This window comes from Bactrocera oleae, chromosome 5 (genome assembly GCF_042242935.1).
Source record: "Bactrocera oleae isolate idBacOlea1 chromosome 5, idBacOlea1, whole genome shotgun sequence".
Lineage (NCBI taxonomy): Eukaryota > Metazoa > Arthropoda > Insecta > Diptera > Tephritidae > Bactrocera > Bactrocera oleae.
In genome coordinates, this window is record NC_091539.1 from 16,373,524 (window position 1) to 16,391,240 (window position 17,717).

Genomic DNA, 17,717 nt, shown 5'->3' on the forward strand with positions numbered 1-17,717 from the left:
ATTTGGATGAAATAACAAATCCGGAAGAAATTTATGAGGCCCTGCAAAAGGAGTGCAGGATACAGAATCGAGGGAAAGTAAACATTAAAAGTATGCGAAAAACCCGAAGCGGTACCCAAATAGCTCTCATATGCCTGCGCACTCAGGATGCCAAGGCTGCGCTTAAGGTAGGCGAAGTTAAGATCGGGTGGTCTGTCTGCCGCCTCCGGGAATATTCCCGTATTTCCTGTTGCTGTAGATGTTTACACCTGGGGTACAAGGCGCGCAAATGCTGCAACCCCGTAGACAGGTCGTCCCTATGCACACGTTGTGGCGCCGGCGGACATGTAGCAAAGCCATGCACCAACGATCCAAGCTGCATGCTTTAAAAAGGTGCACACTTAGTATTGAGTACGACTTGACGACTTGTCCCAAGTATTTGGAGATGGTAAGGTCGGTAGGAAAATGAGGATACTACAACTTAATATGAACCACTGTGCTGCAGTACAAGATCTGCTTAAACAGACATTATTTGAGGAAAACATTGACGTCGCCTTACTAAGCGAGCAATACTCGCAGCGTTCGGAAAGCCCAGATCACAGACATATCTGGCAAGGCTGCAATATGGTCATGCAAAGGCCAGCCTTTTATATCCTGATCCAAAGACAATAATTGTTTCACATGGGCAAATAAAAAGCGGTGCCAGCCTGAAGTGGTACCTGAGGCAGCAAAGCGCCTGGTATAGATGGTATACCAAACAGGGCCTTAAAAGAAGCCATGAATTTAAAACCCCATGTATTCGAAAAAATGTATAATGCATGCTTAAAGGAAGGTATATTCCCCGACCCATGGAAAGAACAGCGATTGGTTCTACTTCCCAAACCAAATCAGCCTGTGAAGGAAGCCTCATCATATCGACCTCTGTGCATGCTTGACACGATTGGCAAAGTGTACGAAAGCATAGTAAGAAACCGCTTGGAGTTAACAATCCAGAAAGCCGGCGGATTATCAGAAAGATAATACGGCTTTATGAAAAAGAGGTCCACTATTGACGCACTAAACAATGTCGTTGACACTGCGAAATGCGCAGTAAGTGGAAAAAGGTGGAGAAGCGGGACTAAAAAATATTGCGCGCTGATCACCCTGGATGTGAAGAATGCCTTCAACTCGGCAAAAATAGGCAAACATAATCAAGGCTCTTATGAAATACACGCTCCTCAATATCTTATAAACATTATTATAAGTTATTTTGAAAACAGACGACTAATATTCAACACCGATGAGCTACCTTATTTCGAGTAGGGTATCGCAAGGCTCGGTTTTAGGTCCCATTCTATGGAACGTGATGTATGACGGGGTGCTATTGGATGACCTTATTGTGGTAGCAGTGGCTAAACATTTAGATGACTTCCGGAGTAAATGCAATGAATGCGTAAACAGTGTGCGGCAATGGTTCTCCTCAAGGAGCCTAGTACTGGCTGAGCACAAGACAGAAGTTCTCTTAATAAGTACTAGGAAAGTGGAGGAAATGATATCTCTCACCATAGGGGAGTGTGAGATACAATCACAGCCACAACTAAAGTAGCTGGGAGTAATAATAGACTCAAAGCTTAAATTTAAGGAGCACCTAGAATACACCTCAGGTAAAACATATAAAATCCTCAACGCCTTATCAATAATGGTGGAAAATAAGGGCTGCGTGCGTTCCAGCCAGCAAATTTTACTCGCAAAGGTAATAAGATGGGTTATATTGTATGCGGCCCCAATATGAATCCAGGCGTTTAACATTAAAGCATATGCCAAACAAATAAACACCGTGCACCGGCTGTCGGCACTAAGAATAATCGGTACGAGGCTGCTGAAGTAATAGCCAGTATGATGCCCATTGACATCCAGGGTGAAGAATTCACGCGAGTATACAAGTTGTCAACAGAGACAACTAAAGGATCAAAAAAAGAAGAGAGAAACAAAAGCATGACAATTTGGCGTCCGTCAGTCCGTACAATAGAGGATATTTAAATGTCTTATCAACCCCACGAAGTAATACTTAATCAGGTGGTTCCGTGGGAGGGATATGCGGTGGGAGTAGGTTAGGTTTAGCGGATTAAAGTTCCGCTCTTCGGCTTTCGATGCTTCCCCCTACTTAAAAAAAAAAAAAAAAAATGTGTATGAAATATAAAAACTACAAATCATAAAAACAAAACGACCAAAGGATTTATAAACGTCGAGAGACCCGAGTACCAGAAAGAAAAAGGACAAACCCCAAACGTGATACTATCTAATGGGAAGCTGGACACAATAAATGTAATAAATATTTTAAACGTTTTTTATATATTTTTTACAAAAAATTTCAAAAAAATTAAAAAAGAAATAAAACAACATCGGTGATGTGATTTGAACTCAGGCAAAATATTTGATGTAAATTTGCAATAAGGAGATGTGCTATACAAGCAGCACCACAAACAATAACTAAACAGACTGCTCTAATGTATGAACATTATCATTTTTACTTGTTTCAAATAATCAATTTGTATGTGAATATTCCTGAAATTGTCTTTCCTCCATTCGCATGTCTTACATATATTTGCATATGTGTACACATATGTATGTATGTCCCTCAATATATGCTTTTTGTAAAAAAATCAAACATTTGGGCAAGCGACAAAAAAAAAACGTAGACTCACTATCATCGACCAATAAGATTCAAACAAACTCACACCATATTTTCTAAGTATTTCATATTACAACGACAACAAATTCATTCATAAGGAATGTGCGTCTGCTACAAAGCAAAGTGCGTTCGTTCTTAACTCTGCGCCGCGTTATTTTTTCTGTGCGCCTGGTCAACCACATTTGGTTTTCACATGGAATTCCTACCGCAAATGCGCGAAAATGAAATTGAATTTGAGTGGCTTCAGTAAAATTAAAGAATCAGCAAAATTTCAATTTGTATCACTGAAAATCCTACCATCCCCCTCGCATTTGTATGTTGCCCACAAGCGAGTTAAAATAATATTTATATTTTTTTCTTATTATGCACTATATATGGCATTAAATTATAAAATTTATATAAAATTGCCATTCATATGAAATCTTTAACTACTTCTATATATTCTAAGCATACTCCATATAGTGCTTTTATATGTTGACTTATTATCATTGCTTCATAGTTTGTCGATTTAGCCCATTTTAGCTAAAAACGACTATGAAAATGCAGCCCAATAGGTAAGCGTAGTATTTCAAAAGAGCATAAGTCTACTTTTAATAGCAAAGCGCTGTAAAAAGGACAAACGAGACAACATAGCTGACCGACATTGTCGATTGAAACAAATTTTGTCAACTCTGCGACGATTCGCACAATTTGGTGTCAATATGTATGGGAGCTCATATGCATGTGTGTATATATGTATGTTTGTCGACAAAGTCGTCTTTTCGTTTTTTCCAACAACACAAAGTCCACGCGAACTCGCCGTTATTTCGTTGGCTTGCCACCATGCACAGAGGCGTGTCAAGTGAGGACCATAATATATTAATATGTTGCTTAATTTGTATTGAAAAATACTGATGCATTAATGACTTATTTTCGAAATATAATAATAATATACGTAAAAATATAAATACACATAAATTCATACTTATAATCGTTTTTAAAATAACTTCGGTTAATAAAAATATATCTGATATAATTATGTGGCAGTGCGCCCCTGACGCCTTCTTGCTTGCGATTGTTCAACTTGCTTCTCGCAAAAAGCAAAAAGTATAGACAAAAGTCATTGTTTGTGCGAGGCAAGAAGAAGCAAGCATCACCGTGTATTTAAGAATGCATGTGTGATGATCACATTTGTGTAAATACGCATAATAAGGAAATATTCAATAAACCTAAACTTATGAACATATTTCCTTAAATATTTTTATTATCCCATTAAGTAAAATATGCTATTCAAATAATTGAATTGAGATATGCTAATATTCCAATTAATAAAATAAAAACTTAAATAAAATTTAAGTTTCATGAGTTTTAGAATTCGAACATATAGGCTCGTATTCGGATTGAAATTAACTCCTTCACGTTTACGACCTAAGCCACCACAAAAGTGAAAACATGCCGTTTAGCCAGCGTTTTATTATTATCCTTTGCTCAATAAGCAAATGCTCACCCAACGCACATACATAAGTTGAAAAAATTGCCTATTAAATGTTTATTTTATTATAAACGTTGGGGTTTTACCAGTAATACAGCTTTTTAATTAAGAAGGCTTTTCATAATTATAAATTTTGTCATATCATAGCAATTGAAAACACAAATCATGCTGATTTAGAATAATTCATTTAAGAATATTTGTTGTGTCTATTATGTGTATTTTTCTTTTACTTATACTTTTTATATTGGCTCCTATAGAGCTCAATCGTCCCATCTTATGTATGGTCTCTGACATTTTTAGTTTGTTAGTTATAATTTTTCTTCAAAAACGTTATCTGGGGAGTGGGGGAGTTAGCATCCGATTTCCCCTATTTCCACACTGCCGTAAGAGTGACAAAGGGATTTGTTCTGTGCAAATGTTGGTGATATAGCTTGAACAGTTTGGGAGATCTATACATTGAACCTATTAGGGGACGTGGCAACGCCCGCTTTTTAATGATTTTCAAACCACAGGTGTGGATTTCAACGCGAGTCATTCTGATAATTTAGAATTATGTACATTGCTCTGTGTAAATCTATCTTGATTAGTTTTAGATAATACAAACAACCGTTAGGTCAATAAAAGTATTATAAAGTCACTCGGAATTCATCTTGTTTCGCCATCCTGATCACTAATAAGTTTATAACTTCATATCTATCTCGATAAGTTTTAGGTGATACAAACAACCGTTTGATGAACAAAACTATTATATTATGTAGCAACATGTTGCGAGAGTACTAAAATACTGCGAAAACATTCAACATACTGTAACGAAGCTTTTTGCTGCCCCTGCTTCTTGTGATTTGCTGAGGTATACTCGCCGTGTTCAGGGCTCGTTACAATAAATTTGCAAACAATGGGGCCTTTTACAAATCGTATTTTATTAAAAATTACCATACATCTACAATTTCTCTTTTACTTGACTGTACAAAATGGTGTCTTACGCGTTGTAGTGGCGTCACCCGAGGATAGCGCTATGGCAGAGTACCGGTTTGCGTGGCCAGTTAGCGCACCATTATCACGCAGAATTAAGGAGGGCAGTGGCAGCGGTCATAGGATCAACTCACTACCCACTTTACGCGTGACTTCCAACCTTCGTACGGTTAAGAGTGAAATGCCTGCCAGAGGATCGACTCACTGCGAGAAATTCACTCCGCGCTCCCGTTGAATAGCTATTAAACGATAGTGTATTCTACTACGAAGTGCTACGACGACGACGCCCGGATGTTTCTGCCGGCGCTCGTGTAGGCTTAGACGACGATTCTACCGCTGCGTGCGTTGACGCTCGTTTGTGCTACGAGCACTACGCTCGGATGTTTCTGCCGGCGCTCGTGTAGGCTTAGACGACGATTCTACCGCTGCGTGCGTTGACGCTCGTTTGTGCTACGAGCACTATGCTCGGATGTTTCTGCCGGCGCTCGTGTACGCTTAGATGACGATGCCTTGCGGCATGCGTTGACGCTCCGATGTTAATGTTTCTGCCGGTGCTCGCGTATAGCCGTGGAAAAATAATCCCGGACCACAGGAGACTGTGTTGTCGACCGAAAGTTAAGGGTTGAGTCGGTCAGAGGATAAACTCACTACCGAGCTCACCCTAAACGAACGGCGTTCACAACTTAAGACACTAAGACTAGCCAGAGGATCGACTCACTGCTGAGTCTAGTGTCATCCGTGTGATCGTTGTTACAGTCCTGTGCGTGACAGCCACTTTACCTACCTACCTACAATCCTGTGCTGACTGACTGATGGTCGGCCTGCTAGCTTTCCGCCAAGCCGTGTGGTTCTTGCTCGCGCGTTCGCAACATGTTGCTTTAGGATGGTGTGTGTTGCTAGAAGTGGCGTCTTTTTCCCGTTGCAGAATATATCCCTTTCCAAAATCAAGTTTTGTATCTTAAATTCTGACTCAATTTTACCTCAAATAAAATTTTTTTATGATTCTGTTGATATGTGATACTCATCTCGTCAGACTACCAAGAAACATATATTTAATCAAACATCCGCAAATAAATTTTGTAGACATCACGATATGTTTCACACGCCATACATACTTATATATATATATCTTAGTATTTAATACTCTGTTATCTGCCAGATTCGTGCCAGATGCAGACCACTGCATCTTTCAACGATGGCATACTTTAAACGCAAATATTATATAATCATTGTTGCTTGATTTGCATACTGGAAAGTGAAAACATCAGATGGAATTTACAATGCTGTTATATGGGAAATAGGCGTGTGTTGCTAGAAGTGGCGTCTTTTTCCCGTTGCAGAATATATCCCTTTCCAAAATCAAGTTTTGTATCTTAAATTCTGACTCAATTTTACCTCAAATAAAATTTTTTTATGATTCTGTTGATATGTGATACTCATCTCGTCAGACTACCAAGAAACATATATTTAATCAAACATCCGCAAATAAATTTTGTAGACATCACGATATGTTTCACACGCCATACATACTTATATATATATATCTTAGTATTTAATACTCTGTTATCTGCCAGATTCGTGCCAGATGCAGACCACTGCATCTTTCAACGATGGCATACTTTAAACGCAAATATTATATAATCATTGTTGCTTGATTTGCATACTGGAAAGTGAAAACATCAGATGGAATTTACAATGCTGTTATATGGGAAATAGGCGTGGTTGTAATCCGATTTCGCTAATTTTTTCACTATAGCATAGAAATATGAGATATTATATATATTATTATGTATCGAATTTGGTTGAAAACGGTTAAGCAGATCCTAAGATATTGGTTTTTACCTAAATGTGGGCGGCGACACGCCCATTGTCTAATTTCGAACGCGGCTCCTATAAAGTCAGCTCATACGATCCCTGTGTTAAAATTTAATGACTCTGGCTTGTTTAGTGCTTGATTTATCGCGCTTTTAGTAGTTTTTAACAGTACCATTATATGGAGCGTGGGCGGGGCTGAGGTGCTAAAAAAATTTGCTTACAGTGAATTTTGTTATTATAGCTTTAGCGGTTTAGGAGATATGCACATTAAACCTATTAGGGGCGAAACCACGCCCACTTTAAAAATTTTAACCGCAGATGCCGCTCCCTAATGCGATAATGTGTGCCAAATACCAGCCTTGTATCTTATTGTGGAGCTTAGTTATGACAATTTATTTGTTTTTGATTAATGGCGTTTTGTGGGCGTGGCAGTGGTTCGATTACGCCCATCTGCAATACCAACCGCCACACGGTACCAAGAAACATGTGTACCAAGTTTCAAAAAAATATCTAAATTTTTACTCAAGTTAGAGCTTGCACGGACGGACGGACGGACAGACAGTCACCCGGATTTCAACTCGTCTCTTCATCCTGATCATTTATGTATATATAACCCTATATCTAACTCGATTAGTTTTAGGTGATACAAACAACCGTTAGGTGAACAAAACTATTATACTCTGTAGCAACCGGTCGGAGGACATAACGCTGATAAGATATAAAGAAAAGCATAAGCGATAAAAGCCAAGGGGGGGTCTAAAATATTTATATTAGTAATAGGAGGTCTATACTAATTTCAGCACTATATTACGTATATTGGGGCTCAGAGAAGGTCTGAGGTGATTGTATTTTACTTTTAAATGAAAGCATGCTCGAGAACATGTTTCCATGCAATTATATTAAGATAAATCACACATTGTCCGATTTATTGGACATAAAGTCCGTTGGAATAATTATTTTAAGTAGTATATGGAAGCTGGGCCACCAAACTTTAGTATATTCTAATAATTTTGCTAATATATCTTACATATTGACCGACATGATTAGGTAGGTAGGTGACTGCTTTCACCAAGAAACAGCTCCAAATTTGTATACCCAGGACAGGGTATATTAAGTTTGCCACGAAGTTTGTAACACTAAGAACTAAACGTCGGAGACCCTATAAAATATATACATAAATGATCAGCATGATGAGCTGAGTTGATTTAGCCATGTCCGTCTGTCCGTCCGTCCGTCCGTCCGTCTGTATATATGCAAACTATCGGACCACTATAACATACATATACCTGCCATACAAACTAAACGATCGGAATCAAGTTCTTATACGGAAAACTTTTTCATTTGGCGAGATATCTTCACGAAATTTGGAACGAATCATTAACTAAGGCCAGAGAATGTTAATGAATAGAGAAGGAGCAAATGTTAAATGAAGTCTTTTTGTGTACTAATTTTTAATTCCAGATGAGGAACATCGAAAAATATATTCCTAAATGAAAAATCGTTGCGCATACCTATTTTGATTTATGTTTTCAATTTCTATGATATGACAAAATTTATAATTAAGAAAACCTTCTGAATTAAAAAGCTGTATTACCGGTAAAAACCCCAGAGTTTATAATAAAATAAACATTTAATAATCAATTTTTCCCACTTATGTACTTATGTGCGTTGCGTGAGCAATTACCTATTGAGCAAAGGATAATAATAAAACAGTGGCTAAGCGGTCGCGTTTCCACTTTTGAGGTGGCTGAGGTCGTAAGCGGGGGTTTATTGAATATTCCCTTATTATGCGTATTTACACAAATGCGATAATCACACATACATTCTTAAGTACACGTATGCTGATGCTTACTACTCCTTGCCCCGCACAAACAAAGACTTCACTTTTTGCTTTTTGTGCGAACAGCTAGAACGAAGCAAGTTGAACGATCGTAGGCAAGGAGGGATTGGGGCGCACTGCCACATAATTATTTCAGATATATATTTTATTTATCGAATTTAGTTTAAAAACGATTATAGGTATAAATTTATGTGTATTTATACTTTTACGTATATTATTTTATATTACGAAAATAATTCATAACTGCATCAGTATTTTTCAATACAAATTAAGTAACATAATAATATATTATGAGCCCTCACTTGACACGCTTATGTGCATGGTGGCAAGCCAACGAAATAACGGCGAGTTCGCGCGGACATTGTGTTGTTGAAAAAACCCAAACGACGACTTTGTCCACAAACATACATATGTATATACATACATACATACATATATGAGCTCGCATACATATTGACACCAAATTGTGCGAATCGTCGCGGAGTTGACAAAATTTGTTTCAATCGACAATTTTACGGCAATGTCGGTCAGCTATGTTGTCTCCCTTGTATAAGCCTACAAGTAGCCAAACAATCAGCTGTTTTCCTATGTGTGTGAAACAGCCGTGATCAGCTGATCGAATATACCTTTTTTTGAAACAGAGTTTTAAATAAAAGGATGTAGTTTAACAATTTGTTTATGAACATGTATTTGTAATGGAAATAATAATGAAAACTTTCAATAATATTTTCGAAACAAAAGATTATTATATATTTACTACTTTTCCTCACCACCTCTGGGGTTGCAATATAGGCGCGTTACCGATCTTTTTTGGGTGTTCGGTTCCCCAGGAGGCCTATTATATGGGTGAATATAGGCCTCCTGGGGAACCATATACACTTCTAAAACAATCTACTTTTCATAACAATTATTCAGGTACATGAATCAGGTTCATGAATATTAATTACATTAACAATATAACATTAACAATATAAGTTGAAATATTCAACTTAATTTGAACAAAAACGAAAATAAATATATAAAAATCAGGTACAATTCAATTGTATTCATGAACAAATATAAGTGAAAACAATCTACTTGTAATAATTTTAGCAAAAACAAAAATATATATAAAAAATTAGGTACAATTCAGTAACAATAACAATAATCAAAACAAACTACTAAGTAATAAATAATATTTACAAAATATTCTAAATCACCCACAGCGAAATACTAAATAAAAAAAACCCTATCAAAGGAATAGTGGTGAAGAGAAGGGTCCTATACTTGGTACACGAAAATACTTAGAAAACAAAAAAATATGTAATAAGCGTACAAACCTAATCACAAAAATTCTCATTTCAAAATCATAGATCCAGGTAACTATGGTGGTTAATGCGGTCTTCGGATAAACATTTTGACAAATGTAAAAGAATTCAGACTGACAGACATATATGTAAATTCCGACACATATAGGCAGACAAACGGACGTGATTATTTATGTGTAACACACAAGAACTTAATGTTTTTGAAATCACTTTGTTTCACTTTTTTGTTAAAAGCATTTACTAAGAAATATGTTCTAATTCTAATGAATAGACATTTTATAGTATCGGAATTACAATTTTCACAACTTCCCCTTCTGATGGGAAGGGATACAGCGGTACCTCCAAATCGCAACCAGCAACACACTTTCTTCTAGGCATCCTTAAAATTATTACACAAATATTAACAAATCTAATATATTAATGTTGTTATACTTACTCCGGCTGTCTCCTTGAATAACTAAAAACACTAAACTGCAATATTTAAAAACTTAATTGAAAACTTAATTTATTATAAGTGAAACTTAATTTATTTCAAAGCTTCTTATGCTTAAAAAAATGTCCGTTGAAATGATTTTTGACATCACACAGTTGCACGAAATTCATAGAATTTACAAACCGTTACACAATAATATATTTGATAAAATTGGAAACATTTAATAATATTTCAATACAATAAATATTAATTTATATAATAATATGTAAATTTAATCTTTAGGAATTAAAACAACCAAAAAATATTTGAATATGGAATAAAAACATTCTTAAAGTTATAAATTTTAGAACATAATACGGCAACACACTATACCAGATTTCTGCCATTTGGACGTTTTAGTAGTAGAATATTGTTTGGCAACCCGTACAAAGTGTGACTTAAGTAGCAGAATATTGGTTGGCAACCCGTACCAAGTGTGATTTTAGTAGTAGAATTTTCGAGGCAACCCGTACCAAGTGGGATATTTTTGCATGTGTATTAGTGAAAATCTTAGGATTTGTTACTTGTAGATTTATACAATGGTTGTCTCGTCTGTCCTTTTTGCAGCGCTTTGCTATTAAAAGTTAACTTATGCTCTTTTGAAATATTGCGATTACCGATTGGACTGCATTTTCATAGCGTCGTGTTTAGATAAAATGGGCTAAATTGAGAAACTATGAAACAATGATAATAAGTAAACATATAAAAGTACTATATGCAGTGTGCTTAGAATATATAGAAGTAGTTAATGATTTCATATGAATGGCAATTTTATATAAATTTTATAATTTAATGCCATATATAGTGCATAATATGAAAAAAACATAAATATTATTTTAACTCGCTAATAGGTCATGTTGCCAATTCTCCTTGCTGAAGGGAACATCAGACAAATTCTTCAATTTCTGATTTTTAGCAAATGTTGTGAGGAAGCAGCTTGTGGGCAACATACAAATGCGAGGGGAATGGTAGGATCAGTTGTAAAATTGAAGACATTCAAATTCAATTTCATTCATTTTTATTTTCGCGCATTTGCGGTAGGAATTCTATATGAAAACCAAATTTGGTTTACCAGGCTCACAGAAAAAGTAGCGCGGTGCAGATTTATGAACGAACGCACTTTGCTTTGAAGCAGACTCACGTTCCTTATTAATGAATTTGTTGTCGTTGTAAGATGAAATACTAAATAAGCCGCGAGTTCGCTTGAATATTATTGGCCGATGATGGTGCGTCTACGTTTTTGTCACTTGTGCGAATGTTTGATTTTTTGGGAAAGACATATTGAGGGACATACATATGTACATAAGTGTACATAATGAAGGAAGACAATTTCAAGAATATATACATATAGACATATGAACATTTGAAGCAAGTAAACAACAATAGCTGTTTGAGTTCACAGATTAGACAAAATTGCTCGAATATCGTCTGTGATGCTGCTTGTATAGCACACTTAATTATAGCAATGAAATATTTTGCCTGAGTTCAAATCCTATCAGATATTTTTATATACAATTTTTTTATTTTTATAACCCTTTTTTATTGAATGATATTTTAATTCTATTTTCATTATATTTCCCTCATTATTAATATTATCTTTTCATAAGTCAATTATTTTCCTTTTTATTATTTTAAGTTTTGTTTATGCGCATACCAAAGAACGTCTGTGCATATGTATGTATATACATTTTGTTTATAGAGTGGTGTAGTTCGTTGCGTAAATTGATAGGTGTGGTGAAATTTTATTTTCGAACTTGCGCGTTTTCGATGTTCCCTCATCGTAATTAACATTTTAGTACAGCTAACATTTGCTCCTTCTCTATTCATTAACATTCTCTGCTCAGATGACGATGTCTTGCTGCATGCGTTGACGCTCGGATGTTAATGTTTCTTCCGGCGCTCGCGTATTGCTGTGGAAAAATAGTCCCGGACCACTGGAGACTGTGTTGGCGACCGAAAGTTCAGGGTTCAGTCGGTCAGAGGAACAACTCACTACCGAGCTCACCCTTAACGAAGGGCGTTCACAACTTAAGACACTAAGACTATCCAGAGGATCGACACACTGCTGAGTCTAGTGTCATGCGTGTGATCGCTGTCAAGGATGAAATGATGCGAGACTCTTTGAATCGAGAGAGAGCTGTCAAAACCCACATTTTTTATAACATTTGCCAACCAAGCCACTGTCGAAAGAAAATGGATTGGGTATTATAAAAAAAACTTTTGGGTATTTTGTATTTCAATATTATTTTTAGGTGCTCCGTCCCCGAGTAGGCCTTTATAACGCATATACATCCCTATATACGTATATTTATATTATAAAATTTTTTAAAAATCATATAACATAAAAAAAATTTCATATAAATAATAAAATATTATAACAAAGAAACAAAACAAGTCATAATAAAAGATCATGGTTTTATAATGAACGTTTCAAATTAAATTAACAAATAAAATTTAGTTGCACGCTATTCAAATGTATTTGTGTCGTTCCTTGAAATTTCGTTTCGCACTGCTTTTGTTAGCTATTTTTAGCTGGTTTATTTCTGGCATCCCGCCTTTTTTGACATCAGCTGTTCGAAATTCCCTGATTTTAATAATCAGGGAAAGAGAATAACAGAAAAATCAGCGAAAATGAGAGAGTCTCGCATCATGTCATCCTTGTCGCTGTTACAGTCCTGTGCTGACTGACTGATGATCGGTCTGCTAGCTTTCCGCCAAGCCGTGTGTTGCTTGCTCGCGCGTTCGCAACATGCTGCTTTAGGATGGCGTGTGTTGCTAGAAGTGTCGTGGTATTCCCGTTGCAGACCAATACTTGTTGTGTTGTTTACGTGGCGTGATTTTAGCGTATCGTGTATAAGTGCTTGCTATGTTTCGTTTTTCCTTTCTCTTGTATCCTCTTGCTATGTTGTATTTGTTTAACAGGGTGCGTCTTCATGAGTTGTGTGGGTTCCGAATGGATATTTAGTTCTGACAATACATACATATATTGTGAATGGATTAAAATCAAATTCGGTATCTTATTAACTTATGTACATATGTTCATAAGTAAGTATGTATAATATAAATCGTAGACTTTCATTCATATTTTTTGCATGTCCAAACTATTAATATTAAGATGAACCTAATTAACTCTAATGAGATATATGTACATATGTATGTGATATAAACTCAATCAAAGCTAGTATTATTATATGCTGTAAATGGGAGTTGTTAATTCGTAGACCAATTTCACATGTTTTTGACATTAAACTATTGCTAAGATTCAGGTCGTAAGCGTGAAGGAGGCATTAAACCAAAGTATATCTAATATTACACTTTCACTTATTTTTATAAGATCTCTTAAATCCAAACGGAAGTTTGAAATTCGTATATAATTTTTATCAATTTTCTTATACGTACGAGTATATAACATACCATAAGCTTTATGGGGGCTAGGGAATATTTTGACCGACCCTCTAAATTTTATAATATTAAGAACGCCCACAGATTGATCAATATATAAGGTATAAAAGTAAGCGGGTGTTTGAAAATGCATATGTTAGGCACATTACGGTAAGTCTTGCCCTAATTTCATTTAAATTAGACAACGACTTCACCTATTTTTAGCATGAAGTCAAGCTTTCATCACAATAATATTCTTCTTGAATTTCTATACTAGGCCCCACAGATCGACTGATATGTTCGGTAAAAGATCAGCCATATCCCTTGGATTCCATATCTTTGGTGCCTGGACCCCTGAAAATATCAGTTCGACTCCGACAATTTTTGCCGTAATACGAAATACCTTGAGGGATTAATTTGTGCAAAGTGTTGTTGGTTGTGTTATCTTCAGCGGTTTGAAAGATATGTACAAACCAAGTCCACTTTTAAAAATGTTGAGCTCCCAGGTGTCATTCGCTACAGAGATTCGCTTTACCAAATTACAATTTGTATCTTAATTTAGTGCCAAGTTATGGTACTTTCTAGCTTTTCCGTTCAATGGCATTTTGCGGGCGTGGCAGTGGTCCGATTACGATTTCATCAAAATATCTCAATTTTTGCTCAAGTTATCGAGGACAGGCAGTCAGCCGTATTTCAACTTGTCTCGTCATCCTGATCATTTCTATATACATATATGTACCTATAACTTCATATCTATCAAGTTTGAGTAGATGCCGCAAAAGAGATTCTTGCCAATATAGCTGAAAATCCTACAATCATGACACGTAACGAGGTGGGGGCTTATGAATATTACTTTGAAACTGTTCAACAATCTCCCACACTTTAAAAAACTTAAAACCAATAATGCCCCGCAGTACTGTAATTTTCTGTACTTAATTACATTTTTATATCTTAATTTGGGGCTTAGTGATGGCATTTTATATTGTATGTTTTTTTTTTGGCGAGGTAGTGATCCAATTCTACCTATGTACAAAGTGCAATCAATATATATGTATTAATTTTTACTCAAGTTAAAGCTTACATGGGCGGATGGACGAACGGATAAATACTCACCCGAAATTCAACACGTCTCGTCATCCTGATAATTTATAGATATGTGTGTACATATATGATTATAATTCTATATCTGTCTCAATTATTTTTCAATGTAACAAACAACTGTTAGGGGAAAAACATGTTACGAGTGTATAAAAAGGTTTTAAAAAATATGTGTAACACCTTAACTAAGTGAGGCGTATTAAATAGTTATTCTGTACAACATCTGATTGTTATGCTTATATGTACATACAACCCATGTTTGACCTACCTACATAAATATTCTAGCTACACAATAGTTAAATTTACTTCATGTTTTAACAGTGCGAAATTTTTCTTTACAAAGCTTAATATTTGCCACCACATTTTATAAAATAGTTTCAGCAGGTTCACATAATTCTAAATTTAAGATTCAAGCTTTTAGGTTGAGTTATTAATAAAAACCAGTATTCACAATACCTGTCAGAATTTTTACGTATTTATATAGTATATATATTCTTGTTTTTACTCGTGACTTGAAAAATTTATATAAGAATATGTATACACATATGAGTACTCATTAAAATGGATAATTTGTATACAAACGCAACATGTTGCGCAGAGTATAACGGTTTTATTAGTTAAAAGTCGTTTGTAACACTTCGAACTAATCTTAGCTTAGATACCCCAACATAATACCATTTTACGGTATACCACAAAAAAAAAAAACACCTACTCTGACCTATGTTCATAGCACAACTATGTTTTAATTGACTTTGCACATTTTACAACAAACGGGGCCTTTTTTCTTAAATCTAACTCTAGAACTGAAGAAGTCAAATCGATTAGTAAAACTGTTGGACTTAATCAATTTCTAGTTTCAAATGAAACTTTCCTATTTCGTATCTTTTGATACTAGGTGTTTATTTTTACTTTCCAAAAACTTTAAAGCTATAATTTATAAGATAATTCTGTGGCATAGCTCTACATGTGACAAATTTGTGGAAATGCAATATACATAAATGAGTTAAATATATAAACAAAAATTCAGTAATCAATTATATTTTGTTGTATTACTTAAGTTTTTAAAATCTATAAAAAATCTTCGTACTTTAGTCGAGTAAGTCGAGACTACCCGAAATATTAAGCCATTGAATTGGAAGGATAAGTACCCAACGGAAAATAACACATTTACATATTACAACTCATAAGCCTAATGCATAAGGAAGGTATCAGCGATCTCACCTATACAACGTATATTGCAGCGTAATTTATTATATGAAAAAACTGCTCTAAAATAAGCTTACTGAAAATAGCAGTTATACCATTTACTGGTATATCCGTTTACCCTTTCGATCGAATTAAACTTGCTCATTTTGTTATGGCTTTCGTATGTTACATTTTTAGCAAGGGATTTGTGAGCAATGAGAAATTTGGAATCGAAGACACCTAATAAGTATTTAATATTCTCATAATAAGGTATCTCTTGTTCGGTTCCGTTCCAACTTAACTCTTTCTTAATTGTTTTTAAATATAGGTACACATATACATACTTATGCATATATGTTTGTTTGGCTTAAATGTATTAATTGTTTGCACGACGCATTTGCATACAATATACATACATACATAGTTCAATTCTGTCGTCAATTGAAAGAAAGTAAAAGTTTATGTAGTAAAAAATTATAAAATGGAAAGGCGAAGGCCACAAGAGTAATTGTTAATAAAAGTAAAAGTATAAGTCCGTGGTTTTCGAAAAGTTATATAAATTGAAAAAAAGAAAAACTTGAGCCTTTAAACATTTAAAAAAACCGATTCACTTGTCGACTATTCTAAATATTCTGTATTGCATCGACAATATTTTGCCCTAAACCTAAAATGTTATAATAATTACTTGAAAAAGGTAAACAAGAATATTGTAAGTAATCCGAACTCGTTTTATGATTTCGTTAACTCCAAACACAGGATTTCCAAATTTCCGTCCGCGATGAAATACAAATCTATCATTTAACAATAATATATGTCTACGTTATGTATCCAAAATGTTTACAAAATTTTTCAAGTCAAAATATTGTAATAATTCTCCTTAAACTTTTTCTTATCAGCACGTGCTGTGTCTGAATACTTTAATTAACGCTCTAATTATTTCTGAAGAAGACGTTCTACTAAATTTAAATAAGTTAATACTTTATTTTAGTTATGTAGTATGTCTGGGCCATGATACCCTCCTGCTTCCTAAAAACTAGTGCCAAATATATTTACTTGCCTTTGACCAGGATATTTAATTCCTCTCTTAAACACGGTATATTTCCTTCAATATGGAAACAGTCATTTATAATTCCTTTGCATAAAAGGGGATTTAGGTCCAACATTGAAAACTATAGAGGTATCGCAAAAGTATCAGTTATACCTAAATTTTTCAGCATGGATTTCGTGAAGGGAAATCGACTCTTACAAATTTGCTTGAATATGTGAACCATGTATCATTGGATTTTGGGGAACAACGTCCGGTGTGTTTAACGTGAGTACCTGCCGACGACGGCCTTATCTCACGGTGCTCAAAAGCACAGCGTATCAATACAATGCGTTGATCAGCGCCCTGAAAATGCCAGGCATTTTTCAGTACCGATTGGTAGTGTGGAATGGACACACCATGGTGGGGTCTATCTAAAACCGCTGCCGTACTTTGGGTCCGGCACCCGGTTGCAATGCAACTGCACATTTGCAACCGCAAA

General features: G+C 35.3%; 1 protein-coding gene across 3 annotated transcripts in view; it reads left to right on the forward strand.

Annotated features, from left to right (window-relative positions):
* Nucleotides 1–17,717, forward strand: part of LOC106620876 (Nutrient Amino Acid Transporter 1) — a 72,351-nt gene that overhangs the window by 13,727 nt on the left and 40,907 nt on the right. The window lies entirely within an intron of this gene.